A 23803-nucleotide genomic window follows, 5' to 3' on the forward strand; every position below is an offset into this window, starting at 1 on the left:
GGTAGTTATACCAATGGGGAAAATCAAACTACCAGTGCAAACTGGGTCAGAGGTGGTGGATGTCAACTTCATAGTGGTGGATGCTTTTTCTCTTTACTCTAGGGTACTATTTGTAACCCAGCCACCTGAGGAGGTATACTACCCCGAGCCCATGAGGAGTAGAACAAAAGGCTGACCAGCGTTGAGTTTCTCTGATGAAGATAAGGTTGGTACTTTACAACCACATGATGATGCATTGGTGGTTACCCTCAAGATAGGGGGATATGATGTGAAACGGGTACTGGTTGATCAAGGCAGTGGGGCAGAGATTATGTACCCTGACTTGTATAAGGGTTTGGGGCTGAAATTGGAGGACTTAACCAGTTATAATTCACCCTTGGTAGGTTTTGATGAGAAGGTAGTTATACCAATGGGGAAAATCAAACTACCAGTGCAAACTGGGTCAGAGGTGGTGGATGTCAACTTCATAGTGGTGGATGCTTTTTCTCTTTACTCTAGGGTACTATTTGTAACCCAGCCACCTGAGGAGGTATACTACCCCGAGCCCATGAGGAGTAGAACAAAAGGCCGACCAGCGTTGAGTTTCTCTGATGAAGATAAGGTTGGTACTTTACAACCACATGATGATGCATTGGTGGTTACCCTCAAGATAGGGGGATATGATGTGAAACGGGTACTGGTTGATCAAGGCAGTGGGGCAGAGATTATGTACCCTGACTTGTATAAGGGTTTGGGGCTGAAATTGGAGGACTTAACCAGTTATAATTCACCCTTGGTAGGTTTTGATGGGAAGGTAGTTATACCAATGGGGAAAATCAAACTACCAGTGCAAACTGGGTCAGAGGTGGTGGATGTCAACTTCATAATGGTGGATGCTTTTTCTCTTTACACAACCATCGTGGCAAGACCCTGGCTTCACGCTATGGGAGATGTTTCTTCTACCCTAAATTTGAAGGTGAAATATCCCTTCGGTGACCGAGTTGAAGAGCTGAAAGGCATCTAGCTTGTGGCTAGGCAGTGCATGGTGGCCGCCGTTAGGCATAAAATCAAAGTGGAGTCATCGGCTTCGACCAAGAAAAGTTTGTAGCAATCACAAGAGCCAGTATCATCTGGTGTTACGACGGAAGGGATTGAGTGCAAGGAGTTGGAAAGAGTTATGATATGTAGTGATAAGGAGAAATACTTTCAAGTCGAATCTCAACTGCCTCCTTAGGAAAAGGAACAGTTGATGATGTTCTTGAAAGAAAATATTAATGTATTCGCCTAGAATTCTTACGAGGCCCCTAGAGTGGATCCGAGCTTCATACGCCATCATTTAAACGTCAACCCAACTATCATACCAAGAAAGCAACCACCTCGACGCTCATCTAAGGAGCATTCCAAGGTTGTCAAAGAAAAGGTGATCAAGCTTAAACAGGCTGGGGTTATCAAGGAGGTATTCTATCCTGAATGGTTAGCCAATATAGTGATAGTGAAAAAGAAAAATGGGAAATGGCAAGTATGCGTAGACTATACAAATTTGAAGAAGCATGTCCCAAAGACCCTTTTCCCATGCCCCGTCTAGATCAATTGGTAGATGCCACTGTTGGGTATCCTCGGATGAGTTTTCTAGACGCTTTTCAAGGTTATCACCAAATACCTTTGGCCCAAGATGATCAAGAGAAAATAGCATTCGTCACTCCTACGGGAAATTATCACTACAAGGTGATGCCCTTTGGTTTGAAGAATGCAAGGGCTACTTATCAAAGGATGACAACTAGGATGTTCGAGCCACAACTAGGTAAAACTATTGAGATCTATGTAGATGACATGGTGGTGAAGAGTAAGATGGTGTCCGAGCATGTGGGAGACCTGGGGAATATCTTTTAGATACTAAGGAAACACAAGTTGTGCCTCAACGATTCTAAATGTTCCTTTGGTGTGGGATTAAGTAAATTTCTAGGTTATATGGTCACTCATCATGGAATTGAAGTCAACCCTACGTAGGTTAGAGCAATTAACAGCTTACAACCACCTCAGAATCCTAAAAAAGTTCAGAAATTAACGGGAATGACTATTACCTTAAACCGGTTCATCTCTCGGTCGGCAAATAGATGTAGACATCTCTTCCAATTGTTGAATGAGTGGAAGAGATTTGAATGAAATGAGGGATGTGCTTTAGCCTTTCAGCAGCTTATGAAAATATTTCTCGGCCACCTGTTATGTCTCGGCCTGAGGCGAATGAAGTTCTGTTTGCCTATATCGCTGCGGCTCCTCATACTGTTAGTTTGGTGCTGATACAGGCTGATGGTGGTGTATAGAGGCTAGTTTATTATGTGAGCAAGTCACTATATGAAGCTGAGGTTCATTATTTACCACTGGATAAGGCTATTCTAGTAGTGGTGCATGTTACGCATAAGCTTCTCCACTACTTTTAATCTCATATAGTTGTTGTCTTGACTCAACTTCCACTTAGATCATTACTTCGAAGTGCCGACTACATGGGAAGGATTGCCAAATGGGGTACAATCCTGGGGGCTTTTGATATCAAGTATATGCCTCGCACCTTTATAAAAGGCCAAGTCGTCGTCAATTTGGTGGCTGAGTTCGCTGAGCCCTCCTTAGAAGAAAATGTCGAGAGGTCGAACATGGATGAAAAATCAGTTGGCGCAATCTCCCTAAAGGAACCTTTGCCATGGAAGGTGTATGTGGACGACATTACAAATCAGAGAGGATTGAGAGTGGGGCTAGTTGTAATATCTTCGGAGAAGATCGTTATTGAGAAATCTTTGAGGCTAGGCTTCTTAGCCACGAATAATGAAGTCGAGTATAAGGCCCTAGTAGTAGGGATGACCATGGTTCAAAAGATGGGAGGAAAAATAGTGGAGATATTCTCGAATTCAAGATTGGTTGTAGGCCAAGTGGAAGGGGAACTAGAGGCTAAGAATCTGATGATGTAGGAGTATTTAAACCAGGTTAAACATTTACAATTAAAGTTTAAGTCTTCATCTTAATGCAAATCCCCAGAAGCATAAATACTCATGCAGACTCTCTTGCCACATTAGCAACATTCTTAGCACAGAGCTTACCTCGGGTTATCCTTGTGAAAGATTTGTGTAAACCTAATAAGAGGAATGGGAATGCAGTTCATGTTCATCAAATCAGAGTAGGTCCTAGTTGGATGGACTCCATTGTGCAATTCCTTAAAGAAGATGTCTTACCTAAAGAGAAGTCCGAAGCGGGAAAAGTTCGTAGAAAGGCTATTTGGTTCTGGCTATCAGAGGATCAAAAGCTATACAAACACTCTTTTTCTAGACCATACATGCTGTGTATACACCCTAAAGCAACCGAGCTACTACTGGAAGAATTATATAAAGGAATTTGTGAGAGCCACATAGGATGTAAATCTTTATCTCCCAAGGGACTCACTCAAGGGTATTGGTGGCCAAATATGCAGATGGAAGTACAAGAGTATGTAAAGAAGTGTGACCAATGTCAAAGGTTTGCTCCGAACATTCATCAACCAGGGGGCGTCCTCAATCCTCTATCTAGCCCTTGACCTTTTGCTCAATATGGCTTGGATATTATGGGACCCTTCCCTATGGCAGCAGTGAATAGGATATAGCTACTAGTTGGCACAGATTATTTCACCAAGTGGGTTAAAACTGAGCCACTGTCAAATATCAAGGAGGACTTAGATATGAAAAAGTTCGTCTAGAAAAATATCGTCACCAGATTTGGAATTCTAATACCCTTATCTCAAACAATGGCCTTTAGTTTGATAGCAATGCCTTCAAGAGATACTGCTGCGATTTGGGCATTACAAAAAGATATTCCACCCCGGCTTATCCACAAGGGAATGAACAAGCCGAGGCTGTCAACAAAGTAATAGTGAGTGGGCTCAAGAAGAGGTTGGATGATGCGAAGGGAAAATGGATGGAAGAACTACCACACGTCCTTTGGACATAACGGACTACTCCTCGCAGATCTACAAGGGAGACACCGTTCTTTATAACTTATGGGGCTGAGGTTGTAATTCCTCTTGAAATTGGATTCCCAACACTGAAGAAGAGCTCTTTCACTCAGGACAACAATGATAGATTGCTAGAAATGAGTTTAGATCTAGTTGAAGAACGAAGGGAAAATGCCACTGTTCAGTTGGCATACTATCAACACAAGTTCAAACAAGGTTATGACTCAAATGTGAAGTTAAGGCCACTAGCGCCAGGGGATTTAGTACTGAGGAAGGTTATGGATACTGCAAAAAAACCCAGCATGGGGAAAATTATGGCTCAATTGAGAAGGGTCATATCATATTACCTCGATAGCTAAGAAAAGGGCATATAATCTTAAATACTTTGGTGAAAAAGTTGTACCACGCCCATGGAATGTAAATAACTTGCAAATGTATTATTATTAATAAAAGTCCTTTTTGTCACATGTCGTTTATAACCTTATGTATTACATTTCACACTTTCTTTTAGTATCAAACAGAACATCGGCTATGCTTGGCTCCTCGGACCACATACCTTAGGTAAATTAATATTTTTTAACATTTTTCTAAGTATTAAACAAAACCTTAATTATGTCTGGTTCCTCAAACCATCTACTTTGAGTAAATTAATACTTCATGACATTTTTCTAAGTATCAAACAGAACATTGGCTGTGCCTGGCTTCTCGGACCACATACCTTGGGTAAATTGATATTTTTCAACATTTTTCTAAGTGTTAAATAGAACCTTAATTATGTCTGGTTCCTCGGACCATCTACTTTGGGTAAATAAACACTTCAAGTTATTTTTCTAAGTATTAAACAGAATCTTAGTTATGTCTGGTTCTTCGGATCATCTACTTTGCGTAAATTAACACTTCAAGTTATTTTTCTAAGTATTAAACAGAACCTTAGTTATGTCTGATTCCTCGGACCATCTACTTTAGGTAAATTAATACTTCATAACATTTTCTAAGTATTAAATAAAACCGCAGTTATATCCGGTTCCTCGGACCATCTACTTTGGGTAAATTAACACTTCAAGTTATTTTTAGAATATTAAACAGAACATTAGTTATGTCTGGTTCCTCAAACCATCTATTTGGGTAAATTAATATTTTATAACATTTTTCTAAGTATTAAACAGAACCTTAGTTATATTTGGTTCTTTAGACCATCTACTTTGGGTAAGTTAAAACTTTATAACATTTTTCTAAATATCAAACAGAACCTTAGTTATGCCTGGCTCCTTGGACCACATGCCTTGGGTAAATTGATATTTTTCAACATTTTTCTAAGTGTTAAACAGAACCTTAGTTATGTCTGGTTCCTCGGACCATCTACTTTGGGTAAATTAACACTTCAAATTATTTTTCTAAGTGTTAAACAAAACCCTATTTATGTCTGGTTCCTCCGACCATCCACTTTGGGTCAATTAACACTTCAAGTTATTTTTTTTTCTAAGTGTTGAAATTGATCTTGATTATGTTTAGCCCTTTTGATCGCATATCTTAGAGATTCCCAAAACAGTGATCGAAACAAGTGGAAGTTCATGAGCATCACTTGAAGTATTTGAAAGTATATCAAACTTATTTGTTGTCTAATCAATATCTAATTACTTCCTCAAGATCATTAGGTTTATGGGGAATGATGTGAATGATTGCTCTGTTGTAATGTATGGATTTTGAAATTACAAGAGTGTTTTACTAATATTGTTGACTTAGTAATTTTTGATTCTGTTGATTATGATAGGCCAAAAAGTATTGACCCTTTGTGATGGATTAATTAGCCAAGTTCAATTAATTAACCAATTTAGCATGCAAATGCGTGGTAGCACAAACAAATCACCAATAAACTAAAGTGCAGCGAAAAATAAATTTGACACGATGATTTGTTTACGAATGAGGAAAACCTCTAAGGCAGAAACCCCACCGGGTGATTTTAAGGTCACCACTCCCGAGAATCCACTATTATCACAACAAGCGGTTACAAGTAAAGGAATCCCAGTACCTTTTACCAACCTACAATTGAACCCTTACCCCAATACCCAATTGGACTTGCTCTGTAGTGACAATCTTTCCCTTTGATGCACGGCTCCCAGTACGTGACTGACCAATTACGTGGATCCTAATACGCGACTTCAATTACCAACTTGAGAAAGATGTTGGCTACAAAGTTCTTCAGTTCATCCTCATAATGAAGAACAAGAAAATACTTGGTTACAAAACCCTACGATACACAAACACAGTAGCTTCTTCACAAAGAGATGAACTAGGGTAAACTTTGTTTTCGGTCACAAATTGCTTGAACAGACTTTGCAACTTGTGTCTTAGTTGTGCGTAACTAGATACGGCCCTTAAAATAATCCTTTTATATGTCTAGGGTTATAAGAAAAGAAGGCCCAAAGACATATCCATAGATTGGAATCAAAATAGATCTGAAAGTTTGTTTTTCTTAAACCTCGACAGCTAAAGGTGTTGAGATGCTGTCGAGCAACTGTGGAGCCTCAAGACTGGAACAGCTTCTTAAGCTCGATAGATGCTAGCTATCGAGCCAGCTATCGAGCTTTAATGATAGGCACTTCTTCAACTTGTTTCTTGGATAAACTTGCATGGTTTTAATACTTGATCTTAAAACAAGGTTTCTTGAAGTATTAAACACATCCTAGATCTACCCAAATACAAGTAAAGTGTGTTTTGTCAAAGGATTAGCCAATTACATAAAAGAACGACATATGTTCTTAACAAGTGAACCACATATGTCCTAACAGATTAGTTAGGAAAGTATTATTCCTTATGCAAACAACAAAATGGGGAATGTCTCATTGTCCTGCTAATTAAGTACTAAGGAAAACAAAAACTATACAAGGAAAAGATATAAACATCACAATCATGAATAAAGGATTTATAACTTTCATTGATTTAAGCCTCGGGAAGAGGCAATTTGCTTACAAAAAGTCAAATTACATTGCAGTTAAAAAAAAACACTAAGTTTAAGAGAAAGAATAGAGGATGGTCAAGGCTTCATCCTTATCACCAGTTTATCCTTGGAAGTCTTTAGAGGCTAGTTAGGAGCTGTGTTGATGGAAGCAGGCCCCTTACCCTTGGAGTCTTCCTTAGTGGGTGGGAAGGGTCACCAGGATAATCTCCATCAGCTGGGTAGATTCCTTCTCCTTGACAGGCTCCTTGGGGGCAATAGGGACTTAGGGGCAGCATCATGAGCTACTTCTTAGGTTGTTTCAGTTGGTTTCCCAATAGCCTTAGACTGCGTAGTCTTCTCGGACGAATGACCAGAGGAAGAAAGGGCTTTGACTGAACTATCCTTTCCAACATCTGCTCATTGGGAGGTAGTATCAGTCATAGCGACAGATGGGCTAGGTGACCGAATGGCTAAAGGATAGTAGAAGAGGCATCAACCCCAACCTAGGTGAGGGCCTCATTCCACACTTGGAGGTAGTAGTGTCTACATACCTTCGAGACCTCCAACTTGAGGTTTTCCTCTGTCTCAGCCACCACAGCATCATATCCACCCTGTTTGGCCTGATCCCTTGCCTTCTCAGCTTCCTCCTTAGCTTTTTCTCTTCTTCTCTAACTTTATTGGCCTCCTCCCTTGCCTTCTCAGACTCCCTCAGACTCTTGTTAAGGGCCTCTATTTGATTCTTTGCCGCCGCGTAGTCCTCATCGGCCTTGCAAAGCTGAAGACGTTGAGTCTCGGCCTGCGTCTTGGCCACCCCAAGAGCAGCCTCGACGCTCTTTTTCTCTCTTTTGGCCAATTTTAGCTTGGCAGTGACCTCTTGTAGCTTCTTCTCTACCACCTCAAAGGTCTTCTAGGTAGCAACGCGCCTGGCCTCCTTGTCCTTCATTGTTCTATGCATGCTGATTATTATTTCTTCAGCCCTATGAGTAGCTTGGACTGCCTTTTTTCCCAAAAACAAAAAGAAACGGTGGAACATACTCAGGTCAGAAAAGAAAATTAAGTGTAAAAAAAAAAAGCAACAACAACAAAGCAAACAAATAAAGATGAGTGAATGAAAATTGAAGAAGAGTTGGATGGTAATCTTACCAAGGCAGGCTCCTTCTTCAATATCAGGAAGACCTCATGCTTCCTCATCTGCTTCAGTTCGTTCATGTCCCCAAGCAACAAAATAGCTTACTCTAGCGCATCGGCCAAGCAAGTAGCTGTTCTTAGGTCAGAAATTTTGATGGAGGCATCGGCAGTGATAGCGTGATCATCTAGGATCATGGCCAGGGCCCAGACCGGGGCGGATGCTAGGGCTTGAACCTCAGCCCTATTCTCCAAGGTCGTCTGTGCCATCTAAGTCTGCTTGGCTCCCTTTTGGGGCTCGACTTCCTTGGGAGGGTGGCCCTTTCCCCCCTCCACCACCTCCTTGCCCTTGGCCTGATCCTTTTTTCTTTTGTGATCAGCCTGGTCTGTGCGTTGGGTTGGGCAGGTGGAAGGGAGGGAAGTTTAGGTTGGAGAGCCTTCCCTAGCTCCTGACCCTGAGGGGAGGGAAGTTTGGTCTGGGTGGTCTTCCCTAAATCTTGACCCCTCACCTGAAACTCCATAAAGTCTCGGAGGCTTTGTCGGGTCCTGCATTCAATCAACATTATTTTCAAGTTGGTGGGTTCTTCTTGCGAGAAGCTTGTTTGTTCTGAAGATATGAGGCCAAGATCACCAACTAGACTCCCCGGGGAAGAAGGTAAATTGAAGACGTCAAATTCGTCCTCGGAATCTGAGACGTCAACTATTTCTTCCTCCTCCTTGATGATAGGTTGGGAGGATGTAGCTTCACCAGTCGTGTGTTGAAGCGAAATACCTTCAAGGATCAGTTGGCTGGTGAAAGTGCCTTCGGGATAGGAGCGCCCTCGGGAAGAAGGAAACCCAAGGCAGCAACACTTATCCGGTGTAGGCGTGGATCTTTTGCTCTGATCACACACTTCGACGCTTGGAAGGATTTGGAGATGGGAATATAGCCGAGGATCAGATGTGTTGCTCAGAGCTGATTATCAATGTGAACAAACACTTCAGCCTTCAATATCTAGTCTAACTTCAGTTGGTTGACAAGACTGAAGTTTGGAATAGCAGTGTGTTTATCTACAAAACCATCAAGAAAAGCAAAACACGTCTTTAACAAAAACAAGACTACTCAAAGGAAAAATTCTATATAGACACAAATAAAAGAAGAAGAAAAGGGGGTGATTATAAATAATTGACCTAAACCTAGAGCCCCACCTAGTTTCCCCTCTCTTGTCAAGCAAGGGAGGCCATCATGCCACTCCCCAAATACGATAAAAAAATCTTTGTTTAGGCCCTTGTTGGAATCAGGGAGGCATTGAATGAGCCTGATCTCGGGATACCTAGACTTTAAGTAGTATCCCTGCCCCTTTAGATGGTGGAGATTGTAAATCCAATTAACATCTTGGTGGGTGAGTCCCAAACCCATCTTCTCATTAAGTGCATCTACACAACCTAGGATTCTAAACATGTTTAGGGCACATTGGGTAGGAGCTAATCTATGGGCCTTGAGGTAATCCCTAGTGACTCTGCCCATGGGGATTCTCATTCCCTCCTCTATCATCGGGATTACTACTTTTCCCTCTTGCCTTTTCTCATTCCACTCTCCTTCCTTACAATACCTAATAGACACCCCTGGTGGAATCCTACACTAGGTTTTAAAAGCCTCTAGTTTCTCCTTAGAGTCTACCAAAGAAGTGAATCTACCCATTTTCAAAGGAGATTTGAAGGTATTAAAACGATAAAGAGAGGGATAAAGAGCCGAGGAGAAAAAGACAGAAAAGAAAGAAGTAGATGAAAAGAAAATAAGGGAGGAGATTTATGAAGACTTACACGAGATAGAAAACTCTCCTCGGACTAATTCTTGGTAGCCGTGAGGGCACAAGCGGATTAGATAAGCTTGTAGGTTCAGCGTATGAGTGCAAAAGTGAGATAAGAAATTGATTTGGACAGCTTTTATATCAAAGAGGAGTTGCAAGCGGGAAAATTCACGCCCGGGTGTTGATAAAATCCACAACTGTTGGATTCACATCACGCCATACAACGTGGGGGACATAAAGCCGTAAAAATTCAATTGAGGATGCATCTCGTGTGTCAAAACGTCAAGAGCATGCCTCAGGCAGTTGAAAAGGCACCTGCACAGTTAGATATGATGTATAATGGGCACGAAGTAATTATGGGGAGAAATATCGAGATCCTCCTTTCTTCCTAAGAAGCCAGAAATAAGAATCTCGAGGGGTTATTGTAGGGGTAATGGTTTAAGAGTGCATATCTATGTATTTGTTGGGCCAGAGGCCTAATCCGAGTACATTAAGAAGTCCAAGAACGGAAAAATATCTTCTCAAGGATCCGGGTTGAAAAGTAAAAAGATAAAGTCTGATCAAGATAGTCCAAGAAGGTGGTCCGAGAAGGAATTCTTCCTCAGTGGAGTAAATCCAAGGTTGGGAGGGGTGGTCTGTCACCCAAAAGCAATTTTCTAGGAGATCCTGTATGTAAGGATATACATGGTAACAGTATAGGATAAGGAAAGGCTGTGAAATATCTAAAGGGAAAGCTGCTACCACCGCATTAAATGCTCTGTAGCTAACTCTCTGGCCGCATTAATGAGGAAGTGATGCCTGAGTAGTAGTGTTTAGCTTTACAGCTATCTTCAAAAGTTTCAGGAAGGTGCTAATGGGACAAGTATTCAGCCCAACAATCTGATCCATACGTGGAGGGTAGAGAGAGGAGAAAGGGGAGTATAAAAGGAGGAGGAAAGCCCCAGGATAGGGGGATCGAAGGAGGAAGGAAGAAAACACAGTAGACATAAGAACAATATCTATAAGAACCAACCTCCTCGGCTTGAGTCCGAGGACAATCTTTGTTACACAAATTATCCCATATGTATCATATAGTGATCTAGCCTACTATCTTTGTTATCTAAACTTACTAGAACCTAGATTTCTAACTCACTCTCTATAAATTTATTGTATTGGGCTCTTTGGGCCTATTCCTTTCCGACCATTGGGTTTAGGTGCAAATTGCGACTCTACAATATATAATGATCCTTTGAATTTGTATATTAAAAGGGAAACTACTAAAAAATATTTAGTACATAAACGATCGTATACAATTTTTAGGATTTAAAACTTGTCTAATTCAATTTTAATAGATGATTGATAAGAAATGTATTAAGAATATTCATTTTTTTATATTTTGTTAACACTAAATGCATGCAATTTTTATTTTTCGTGGATTCTTTAGTTTTAAATCTTGGTATTTTTTGTTCTTGAATTTAAATATATATAAATATATAGTTCATACATTGACCACCCCATATCTAAAGTTCTAGCCTCACTTCGCTTATCTAAGTCCATTACAAACATTACTTTATCATCTACAATTAACAACTTACTAGATCGGTAACTGTGAAATATATTTTTGTGAACATATTTGTGTCTCTAGAGTTATTGGTTCAACAAATTAAACCCCAACTAATAACTTGGTAGTGGTGAAATATATAATCATGTTATGAAACTCCCCAGACCACGTACTAATAGACGTATCAATTACAAGTCAATTTTTTCAAAGTTTAGCAGGGTGTTTAACAAACCAGAGAACTTATTCAATTGAATTCTGGGACAACTTTGAAATAAAATCATATCATAAGTAGAACTGATTTTGTATATGCATTTTGTCTAACACCAATTTCTAAAATCACACAATTTGACCAAATTTTCTGACTCACCAAACGTGTATCTTTGGTTAGTGGACGCAAATTAAAACCGAGACTGAAAAGTAAAAACTTAGATCGACCCAATTACGCCGAAGTATTCCCTTAAAACGACCCAGTTTTTTAGGTGGAGAATACATATCAACAAAGTCGGCCCATGAATTTCTTCTTCCTTTCTCTGGCTAAAAAAGTCTCATTAACATTGGATATATGTATACATTACATGTATAATTTTCTACTAGTGTTTTTTACCTTGCAAAGATGAAAGTCGTGGGGCTTTAAATAAACATTGAATCTTTTTTTGATGAGAAAAATAAACATGAATTAAGTAGTCAAAGGAATACCCATCAAAGGTTTAAAATTTCTAATTCAGCATGCTCGAATGTTGAGTATTTCAAATCTAGCAAGTTATAAATTCTTGAGAATTTATAATCACAAGAATTAGATTTCCTAATAATAATATGAGATGGGTTCAAGTTACACCTAGTGTAACTTCACAAAAATTACACATTTTTTAGACCATTGATTTGTATTAGATCTAAGGATGAAAAAAAACTCATAGTCATGTATTTATTGTTCCATAGAAATTAGTAACTAAGTCATTAATTCTTCTTATTAAAAATAGAAAAATAAAAAACAGCATTAACTCTCAACTCTCCATCATTATCTTCATCTTCTTTCCCTCTCTCACATTGTCTTTAAAACGAGTAAAAGTAGCTGACATTTGTATGACACAGTGATTGAAAAGAAGTAATGTTGCAAGGAGTAAAGTAATTTAACAAATGCCGCAAGAGTATTAATTTATAAAATATTTTTAGCAATTTTTTTATGAAAAAAGAAAAAATGAGATAATTATTTTGATGGCTTTTTATATTTTTTATAAAACTAATGTAAAATTTTTCTTAAATTGTTTATTAACAATTTCCTCAAGAGTACTCCTTAATAAGACATTCTTTTTTTCCTTAAATGTTTCTTGGTTTGGTTAATGATAGATTTTGGATTAAAAAAAATCAAGTCAAGGATAATGCTTCATGTAGGATTGAGATCCAGTGCAATAGTTTCCCTTACTATTTGGAAGTATAGGTAGGAAAGAACCTGTTTCTAGCCAAACAAACAATTTTCTAGCCATGATTTGTCAACCAATGATCAAGAGCAGTCAATGCACAAAAAATCACCAAACCACATAATTTTCCCAAATGAGGACAACCAACCTATCAAAACCCAATACGAGCTTAAACAAGCCCACATAGCCATAGAATCATATGGTAAAATTTAGGTACAATTCCTTAAGTGCTATAGTTTCTCAATTGAAAGCAACTACATGGTTGTATTGATAATACAAGAAAAAATGTGTAATCTTTTCGAGGATAAATAAATTCAACAATGTAATTCATTGGTCAATAAAAATCACATGGCAAACGTATTACAAAAACTAAATCTTTGAAATTCAAAGCAATTCCCTAATCACAAACCTGAGTGACAGACCAGCTAAACTAATAAGCAGCCACAATGGCAAACCCAAATAATGGCCATACTAAAATGACATGTCATATGTTTTTATGGAAGTCTTTGGTGGTGTGTTTTAGTTGTTTAAACAACATAACATCCATTTTTATAATACTTTTTCGCCTACACATATTTTCACAATATTTAAACGACGTTACTAAAACAATATTACCAAACAGGCCCTTTAAATATAGGATTTGTCGTAAATTTTTTTTTTGATAGGTCGTCATAAAGTATTTACCATGTTATATTTGAGTTTTTACTTTTTATTCCTTATTTTCTTTCTAATAGAATTTACCATGTGTTGAAACATGAACCTTGAAACTTTGAAATCTTTACTATCTTACCCTCTAATTCACAGGTCTTTGCCTGAAATTGAAATTAAAGGCAATTTCTAATTCTAAATAAAGAAAAAGAAAAAGAAATATAAGGTAATTCTAATCCTGTGGAGGGTGCATTGAAGCCCAACCAAACTGCCTTTTTGTGCTCTCATGTAGTAAAAGGTCATCATCATATTTGTCAATCATATACCACAGACGCGTGTCTTGCCATATTGGGTTGGAGCCGATATATCCTGCACCCGGCATATATGCCGGGTATGCCGGGTGCAAGATATAATTTTCGTATTGGGTTGGGTTTTTATGAATTTAGGCAATTCAAATAAATACTATTTCAGGTTTTGATTTGGTTATTCTGAAATTATTTTCAACAATAGAAAACACTAGTAGTAAATCCGTGCTATGCACGAAAATCTACCTATTTGTGAGGTAAACTAAAATAATTTTACAAAATCTTAAATTGATTAAGAAACTACACTATTGCATAATTTGTTTTTGTATGATTTCAATTTGTGTTACAATTTGATGAAGAAGGCATTGCCTTAACATGCAATGGCTTACAAAAAATTTGTCAGACAATTTCAGATACTGCAAAAAAAAAAATCAGATATTAAAACTTTTGAAAGACCCAAAAATATTAAAGAATCAGATAACACACAACTTAGAAATTATTGAAACAAAACAATAGAGAAATATAAATACCATAAAATTACTTTTTTATCTTGTAAAAAACGGCTAAAGAAAGTTTGGTGGTTCATATACGAAAATTATTTTTAAAAAAATACACGAAAACCATTAAATAATTTTTTTTAACAAAGTAAAGGAGAAGAAAATAACATAAGAAGAGCTCATACATTTACTCGACTTAAAAAAAAAATTATTGGAATTCGCATTGTTTTTATAGTATTCATGAACAACCTCACAAATTTGGAGGTAAATTATCAAAGTTTGAGTCTGAGTTTAAATTAGACTTATTAAAGAGAAAGAATTTTACTTCTTGTTAAGTTTGAATTAAATAAAAATAATTTTCTTTAAATAAAATGATAATTTTATTTAAATATTGTACTTACGTAAAAAATTGTGAGAATTTTAGAAGTTTCGGTTTTATATATATATATATATATATATATATATATATATATTACAAATTTTTCACCCATGCTGGAGCACGCAGCGGCATCGGTGAGGGCTCCTATATGCCATCTGACTTGCCATTTCAAACTAAACTGAGCGCAGTGTTGTCAGTTGTGCTTCTATAATTGAAATTAAGTGGACTATGGGCGCAGTATTGGGTCTGAACAAATGGACCATTAATTTACAAGGCTTTTCTTCAAAATTAAATGGGCTTAAAACCTTAAAGTCCAACTCATTTTATGGGCCTAGCATGCGTCCATTGCCCAAATTGATGCTCAACTCAAGGGTAAATTCATCATACCCGTGCTCAAAAAGAACTGCTACTTTTGAATTTTCAATTGTTTTAAAACTTGGAGTCTTGGAGTGGGGTTTGGAAGCGGTTTATATGGCCATTTGCTTTAACAGACCCCTAACATTTAAATAACCAGGCACGTTATCATGTTCATGAGAAGTCACCAAACAGAGTTCTCAATAAATTAACAGTTGTCAAAGGCCTAATAGCTAAATTGACACCTCTCCATACACATATGGGGGTTTAGGGGAAAAAGAGTTCGAGATGCAGGGTTAGCTGTATGTTGTAATTACATCTCAAAAAATATTTGACAATTTGACACAGTTTGAGGGGTAAGAACAAAACCATCCACATTTTGTACATTTCCAACAATTATAAAGTCTTTCATCCAAAAAAAAAAAAAAAAAAAGTCCAAACTCAAGTTACGTTTGGGTCATTTTAAAAGAACCTCCATATAGAACCAAGAAGAATAAATAATAATAATAATAAATTTTTTTAAAAGGAAAAATAATAAGTTAATAACTAACCTCATCATATACATTTCACGCATGTAATGAAACTTTTTCTTTTTGAGTTTAGTGTCATATTTTTATATATTTGTAACCAAATTTTTTATAACACATTTCATATAATTCACGCGTCCTAAAATGTCATAGAGTTATCAATTCACAATATATATATATATATATATATATAGTTGAGAAAGTACGATACACAATATAATTCTATTGAGAAAATTGTATATAAATTTTGTTCAAAGACTTATCAATTTTGACCAAAAAAATGTCTTACCATTAAGAAAAATTCAGTATATAAAACAGTGAATGCAGAAAAATTAATGTTAATTGGAAATAGGATGAAATAATGAAGAAGAAACTGAATGAATATTGTGGGTCTGGAATTTGTGGGATCTAATGTTATTAGAATTTTTTTTCTTGTGCACTCCGCAGCGCTGGAAAGGGGAAGAGGGTAGTAAATGAAAATTGATTTATGCATGTTTCTTTTGTTTTAATGTGAAGTTGATAGATTTTTTTTTTTTATAGAACACAGGAATGGGATTTTTTTTATTAGGAATCGTGGATAGTTGTTTTATTTTTTTCATTTTTTATAATGCTATTTAAGGGCTTCTCCTGTTTAGGATCCTCATTTTTATTTTGTTTAAAAATGCCTATACACACCTATGTTTAAGTAGAGACAAAATTAAAAGACAATCTGGTAAAAATACAATTCTAATTCCCACTAAAACATTACCTAAAAAATAGGGTCACTTTCCTGTTTATTTCCAAATTGTTTTATCCGCTTATAGTTTTTTTTTTTTAGAGTACTTAGTATTTTAACACACACACACACATATGGAGAGAGAGGAGAAGGCCCTAAAGAAACTAACAAAGGTGTATATCCAAAAGGGTCTAACCCCCTTGGATACACTAATGAGACTAGTTTAATTTATAAGAATGTAGGGGCAATGGGAAGTGTGAAGGAATAAGGAACTTTTTTAATATATGGTAGTTTTTTTTTTTTTTTTTTTTTTTATAGGAACATTTCTAGTTTCAGTTTATTTACAGAGTTATAAAATCATTTCTTAAATTTTAGAAATAAAGATAAGTTAATTAAATTAGGAGTTTGAAATTATGCAAAATACTACTAAACTTTTACAAAAAAAAAAATCCAATTTACTCCATCTTTTAACAATTAATTACATTTAAAAGTTCCACTACTCTTGTGATTTCTTTTTCATCTCTAATGGCATGTTTGGTAGATTGTAATAGGCGCTGTAATGTAATAGTTATTCATATGGTTTAGTTATTCTTTAGTTTGGTTATGTTTTTATTACAAGGAATAATTATTCCTTATGAATAGCTATTCTTCAAAATAAGGAATAACTATTCCTCTTTAAAAGATTGTATTAGTTATTCCTTAGTAAGTGCAATAATTTCAAAACTTAATATATTTCCAAATAAAAAAACTTTCCACATACATCTGACAATTATAAAAATAAAAAATCATAAAAAATAACACGTCTCTCTTAAATTTAAAAATAACTATTTTTAAGGAGATATAATTGTATAAGTAAGAAATTTCCTAAAATAAATGTTAAGGTTCATTCTAATGTTATAACTCACAACCAAACTAATGAACAGGTTTAGTTATTACATTACAACACATTTTATTTCTAGAAATGAAGATTACAATTCCTATCGTAATCTTCATTCAATATACCAAACATACCCTAAGTGTTATTTATCTACCAATGACCAAATTCCTTTTGACAGAGTTGGTTGGCAACTTGCAAACCTATGAATTGGGTTTGTCTAAGATTGGGAAATCGAGCAAGAGCAAGAGCATGGCACTAAAGGCCAAAAGCAGTGACACCGATGAGTCTTTTGATGATGAAAATTCTAAGATAAAATTTTATATCAAGAGGCAGTTCAAAAAGCTTATGAAGAATGCCAATGCGAAAGGATTTGGCATGGACCAAAAGCAATCTAGTTCTTCGCAGTTCAAGACCCAAGATAAAGGAAAGAAGGATGCTAGGGATGGCAGTCAATACACTGTTCCCTCTAGACCAAAGTGCTTCGGATGTCAAGGCATTGGACATATGAAACAAGAATGTCCAACTTATCTCAAGACCATTGGGAAAAGCAAAGCCCTTTTGCTTCCACCTTAAGTGACACCGAGTCTGAGGACGATTTAGATGACAATGATGACGAGGGAATCTTGAATGCCTTCACTGCAATAGTGAATTCTATTGAGGGGGTTGTTGAAGAGGTAGATGAAAAGTCTAAACAAAAGAAGCAGTATCTCTGTCATCACCATGGAGCCATAGGATATACTCGACCTAATTACTACAAGTGGTTAGCCACTCAACAAAATAACAGTATGATCTCATTTTACTTATGCATTACTTGTGTGTTTTTGCTTTCTTGTTTAAGTCGGTCTAGTTGTATGCTATGCTTTTTTTTTAACTTGTTTTGGTTTGTTTATTTTCAGTTTTTGCCTTATTTTGTCTTTCTTAAAAATAAATAAATTAAAAAATTAAAAAATCAAAAAAATACTAAGCAGTGCATGTTGTGTACATTGGTACTTGTGTACCTTGGATGACCATTAAAACAAAATTTTCTAACCTTTGTATCTTTTCTAAACAAGTTATAGAAGGTTTGCACTTGTTTCTCGTTGTGTTATTTCCATTATTATTGTATTTGCACCAACAATCCTTGAGAGAATTTATCACCAACTCCAAATCACCTTCAAAAACAAAAAAATATATACTCAATTCTAGAGCAAACTCTAAAGCTCTTGCTACTACCAAAGCCAACTTCTACAACTGAGTGTGGAAGAGCTATATTATGGGAAATATAGGCAACAACCATTCCCTGGTCATCTCTAATAACTACCCCGACACTTGCCTTATCTTCGTTCTTGACTCCATCAATATTTTTTAGAGAATCAGCAGGAAGTAATTTCCTGAGAGTTTGAGGTCTCCAAGGCAGGGGTTGGATCCGTGGTTAAGTATATAAATATTCCAATAGAGAGTCTTTCACTCGTTGCATTAGCTGATTGCTAGAGATGACTTAAGAAAGAGATCTAAGCTTGTTTCGTCTGAACCATACAGTCCATGAAATCATAGCAAATAGATTGAAGCTTTTGTCTGAATCCATAACATGTTGCACAAGTTTGGAAAAAACATAAACCTGTCAAAAGACCGAAAGTCCCATTGTTGATCACTTCCCCAATTTCCTGGAAGTTTCGGATAGGACCACAAAGCATGTAAAACATTGTCTAAAGCTTGGTTACACAAATTGCGGGGAAATTTGTCCAGTACAATCCGTCGAAAAAGACTAGCTTTTGTGGGATTGGAATTTTCGCATGCCCTCAAGTTGAAAATTTTGACTTTACTTGGAATAGATAAACCCCATATGTTCTCTTAAGAAATTATTGGTTGGCTTAAGCTTCTCGAATTGGGTTGGGACTGGTCACCACCACTCTTGAGAAACTGATATCCAATATCGATACTAGAGGGCCTTTGAGAATAGACAACTAATAGGTATTCCTCTGACCATTTCAACATCCTCCAGATTGAGAACAGTAGGGAAAAGATCCAACTCCCACTGCCTAGTAAAAGGATTTATCAAAGAGCTTAACGTAGCATCATGCTGATTTTCTATTACTGAAGATTGAACCATGGGGTGGCTTAAGGAGGGAAGCTGATTCTCAGTCCATACATTAGCATAGTTTTCATTGCCAATTCACCATCAAGCTCTTTTTTTTAGAAAAAACATATCTTCCCTTTAAAATGCCAGTCCATGCATATGAACACGATGGAGATGCCTCGGCTTCCATCACAAAGCAATTAGGAAAGAACATAGTCTTGAACACTCTGTTCAATAAGGACTTTTTATTGTGAAGAAACCTCCAAGTCTGGTTTGCCAACAAGACGTCATTAAAAAGTAACAAGTCCTTAAATTCCATTTCACCTTCAAGTTTAGAGCAACATATATCCTCCCATTTGAACTAGTGAATTTTTTTACGATCACCTTGTTACCCCACCAAAACTTTTGAGTGAGACTTTGAATGTCATCTACAATTCCAAAGGAAGTTTGGAACAACTCATAGTATTTTTTAGAATAACTTGGACCGCTACTTTAATAATTACTTCTCTACTAGTTTGTCACTGTAGTTTCTCTTCCCATCCTTGTAGCTTTCTTCACACCCCCCCCCCCCCTCCTTTATGTGTTCAAAGCTCATCTTTTTTCTTCTACCCACCAAAGGTCGGAAACTCAAATATTTCTCATATTGCTTGATTTCTGCAATCCCCGGTGATTCTTTAATTTCCAACTTCATCTCCCCAGACGTGGACTTGCTAAAAAATATGGAGGTTTTATCTCTGTTAACTTGTTAGCTTGAAACTTTCTCATAGGTTGCTAGGATATCCAATACTTTTTTTACAGTTATTCTTATTTTCATACAAAAAAGAAGGTTGTCATCTGCAAAAGGCAGATGAGTTAGTCTGGGACTTCTTTTGCAAAGGAAAAACCCATTTCCTTCCCTATCAGCCTGAAAGAAAAGAATCATGAGCATATTACGTAGTAATAATATTGTTCACATATTATTATGTATATTTATATATGTTATGTAGTAACGCAATATTCATATGCTATCAGTTTCTTGTATATATTATATTCACAGTTTACCTATAAATATTCACATGTTATTATACATATTGCTTATATATACAAATAAACTATTTTTTCCACACACAAAAAAGAAAAGTTCCAGTAATCTCGCTATTTTCCAAAGTCGTAGATCTTTGGGGATTATATCAAAATGAGGTACTATCCTTAAGATAGACATTGGAGGATGCCTAACACTTTCTCTACAAGTAACTGAACTTCTGAATCCAAGTATTTGGTTTGAGACTTTTCCTTAGGATTTTTTTCAAAAGAATCAAATCCCTCAATTAATTTCATTAGTTAATAAGGTTTTGAAACTATTTAGCAATCTAACAAATTGAGTCTGTCAGACTCGATTTTGCTCTTTGAAATCGAGCAATGAAGAGTCGAGTTCTATAGCAAACCTAGGTGACCGAAACCCAACCCTTTGATTTTCACAAAAACAACAAACCCACCTAGGCGAATCCTCGGCAAATCCAGAGCCCAGCCCTCTAATCTTCACAAAAACAACAAACTCACCCAGGCGAATCCACTACAGCAGGTGAAACCTCCATCTCTATGTTTTCTTGTTCTTTGATCTGAAACCCAGGCAAAGCTACAGCAGCAAACCCAAACCCAGGCGAATCCTACATCTTTATGTTTTCTTGTTCTTTCCTCCATCTCTACGTTTTCTTGTTCTTTGGTATGATGAAGGTAGGGAAATCAAGTCATGGAGACTTGAGTTCCATAGAACTCGACCTTTTCATACTCGATTTAGCACAACAAAATCGATTTCCATGCACTCGATTTGTTAGGTTGCTAAATAGTTTCAAAACCTTGCTAACTAATGAAATTGTTTGAGGGATTTGGTTATTTTGAGGGAAAAAAATCATTTTCCTTACCTTATTAGTTTAGGAGTTCTTAGGGAAGCTTTTATTTAATAAAGTAATTAAAATGAGTTAGACAATAAATGACTAATCACACCTAGAATCCAATGGTCGGTGGAAACTTCCAAAAATTGTGTATCAAAAACCCTAGTTCCTACAACACTTTCTAAAGACTTTAAAAGGTTTGTTAGAGCTTTGGTAGTAGAGCTTTTTATTTTATTTTATTTTTTATTTTTTTGAGAGCTAGAGAAGAGAGGGATGGTCTTTCAATCATATCCTTCCTAAAACTCACTCCTGATGGAGCTCCATCACAATCTCAAAGGCAATTTTTTAACAAAACCTCCACAGGTATTAATTGATCTATCTATGTTGTCCTTTGCTCCGTTGTCCTTTGCTCTGTTTATATATTTGATAAGGGTTGAGGATGCACGTGGTTCTAAAAAAATTATTTTTGTTTCCATAGAATATACATAATTCTGGGAAAACTTTGTATCTTGATAAATTTTGGACAAAGATCTTAGGCCTTTTCTTTTACCTTCTATAGAAATTCTATCTTCATGCACGTATTATTGTTATTATATTCAATTGTGGTTTAGAAGGCGTTGGTTTCTAAAAAATACATTGTTTCAGTGTAATTTCGTTATTTCCGGGCAAAGTTTGTATCTTTTAAGGCTTCAATCAGCAGTCGCCAAGCGAACTCCCTTGGCGAGTGCTGATTTGAAGATTGAACGAACTACAAGACATCTTGCCAAGAACCGGTGACATCCTTGAAAAATATTTGTGACCACCTTAAAATTTTTTAGGCTCAATATAATTAATTAATTTTTGAATAAAATTTGGCAACAAATTTGATTGTAGATCAATGACTACAATTCCACTCAATATTATTTTATTGGATGTGAAGTGTGACAAATTCACTATTGGATTATATTTTCTTCTTATATCCTTCATATTTGTAAAATTTCAAAAATATCAAAGAGTAATAGATATGTCATCGATCAAATCTTTAAATTTTGCGTTTTTGTAGTCTAAAATTACATAAAAATTTAAGTTTATGAATCAAATAATAAATAACATCTGATTAACATGAAATTTGACATGTGTTTTAAGAACATAAAGAACATGCAATTCGATAGCTAAATTTTCAAAATATATAGTTATGTTAATTTGTTTAGTTAGAGTTGTAGCCAAACTTTGTCTTTAAATTTTGGCCCCTTAACAGTATATTAAGTCATTACAAACAAAAAGAAAAATCCCAATACATTTTTTTTCTAACTAAAATTTTGAAAGAGATGTAACTTGTAACATTGATAATAAGATTTTAAAATAAGAAAATTTGTAGAAGAAAATAGTAAGAGTTTATGTATTTGTGTGTGTGTGTGTGTGTTTTAGTCAATATATGAAGTTATCTTTTTATTAAATTTACCACCCTGCCACTGTTGCCAAGAGCCAGCTTGAAGCTAAGGTACCCCCATCCATCCAATTGGACATATTGTAATCTTAGACTTGCGTGACTTTTTTTGGATGAAAAAAATGTACTTATTTATTTAGTTCTTCATTCTCTTTTTTGGGGGCATGGCCCATGGGTATATAGACCCCAAAATCTGCAAAATCCATGTATTATGAATGCTGATCTATTTAATGAGTATTGGGATCTGGGTGGGTTTTTATTTTATATTTTATTTTGTATTTTTTGGATAAAAAACCAATTAACCAAGAGCTTAAAAGTTGTTAAGAATATAAAGTGAGAGAGAGAAAGACTGAATAGTCTGTATATTCTGTGTAAATAATAATGTACAATAGATAGTCTTATATAGGCTAGGTATGTATACAGTACAAGTAATATGAGTAAACTACAAATACAATATATTGGGTTGAGCCCAATAGGCTAATCTAGTCTAAGCTATACACTAACATCCCCCCTCAAACTCGAAGTGGCAAGGAGGAAGCCTATTAGAGTTTGGATATAAGATCTTGAAGATGACCAGGCAGGTGAGTCTTGGTGAAGATATCAACAACCTGGTCAGTAAAGGAGATGAAGAACAATTTGAAATTGTCTTTCTTGAGATGCTAGCGAGTGATGTGGCAGTTGATCTCAATGTGCTTGGCGCATTCATGGAAGACATCATTATGAGCAATGTAGATAGCACTACAATTGTCACAATAAAGAAGAGTGGCAGTGGGATGTGGAGCATCCATGTCAGCCAAGAGCCAAGAAAGCCAGATAAGCTCGCAGGTGGTGTCGGCAAGGGCACGATACTCAGCCTCAATATTGGAACAGGAAACCACATCCTGCTTCTTGCTATGCCATAAGACAAAAAGAGTACCTAACAGGAAATGGAAACCTATGATAGAGTATTGATCAGTCGGATCACCTGCCCAGTTCGCATTTGAATAAGTATAGAGCTCGAGAGAAGACCGAGAGGAGTAGGGGAGACCATGATAAAGTGTGCCTTTGACATATCAGAGAATTCGAAGAACGACAGCATAATGGATAGAACAAGGGGCATCAATGAACTTACTTACCATACCTGCGGCATGTGAAATATCCAAATGAGTAATAGTGAGATAGATTAGACTACCAACTAACTGACGATAGTGAGTAGCATCGGATATAAGTTCACCATCCAAGGATGTGAGCTTTGCATTATATTCCAAAGGAGTGGAAACAATCTTGTTGTCGATGATAGCGACTTTGGAGAGACGATCAGAAGCATATTTAGATTGGGAAAAATAGTATCCATCAGAGGATGAGGTAACTTCAAACCCAAGAAAATAGCTAAGAGTGCCCAAATCTTT

This window comes from Castanea sativa, chromosome 7 (assembly GCF_040712315.1).
Source record: "Castanea sativa cultivar Marrone di Chiusa Pesio chromosome 7, ASM4071231v1".
NCBI lineage: Eukaryota > Viridiplantae > Streptophyta > Magnoliopsida > Fagales > Fagaceae > Castanea > Castanea sativa.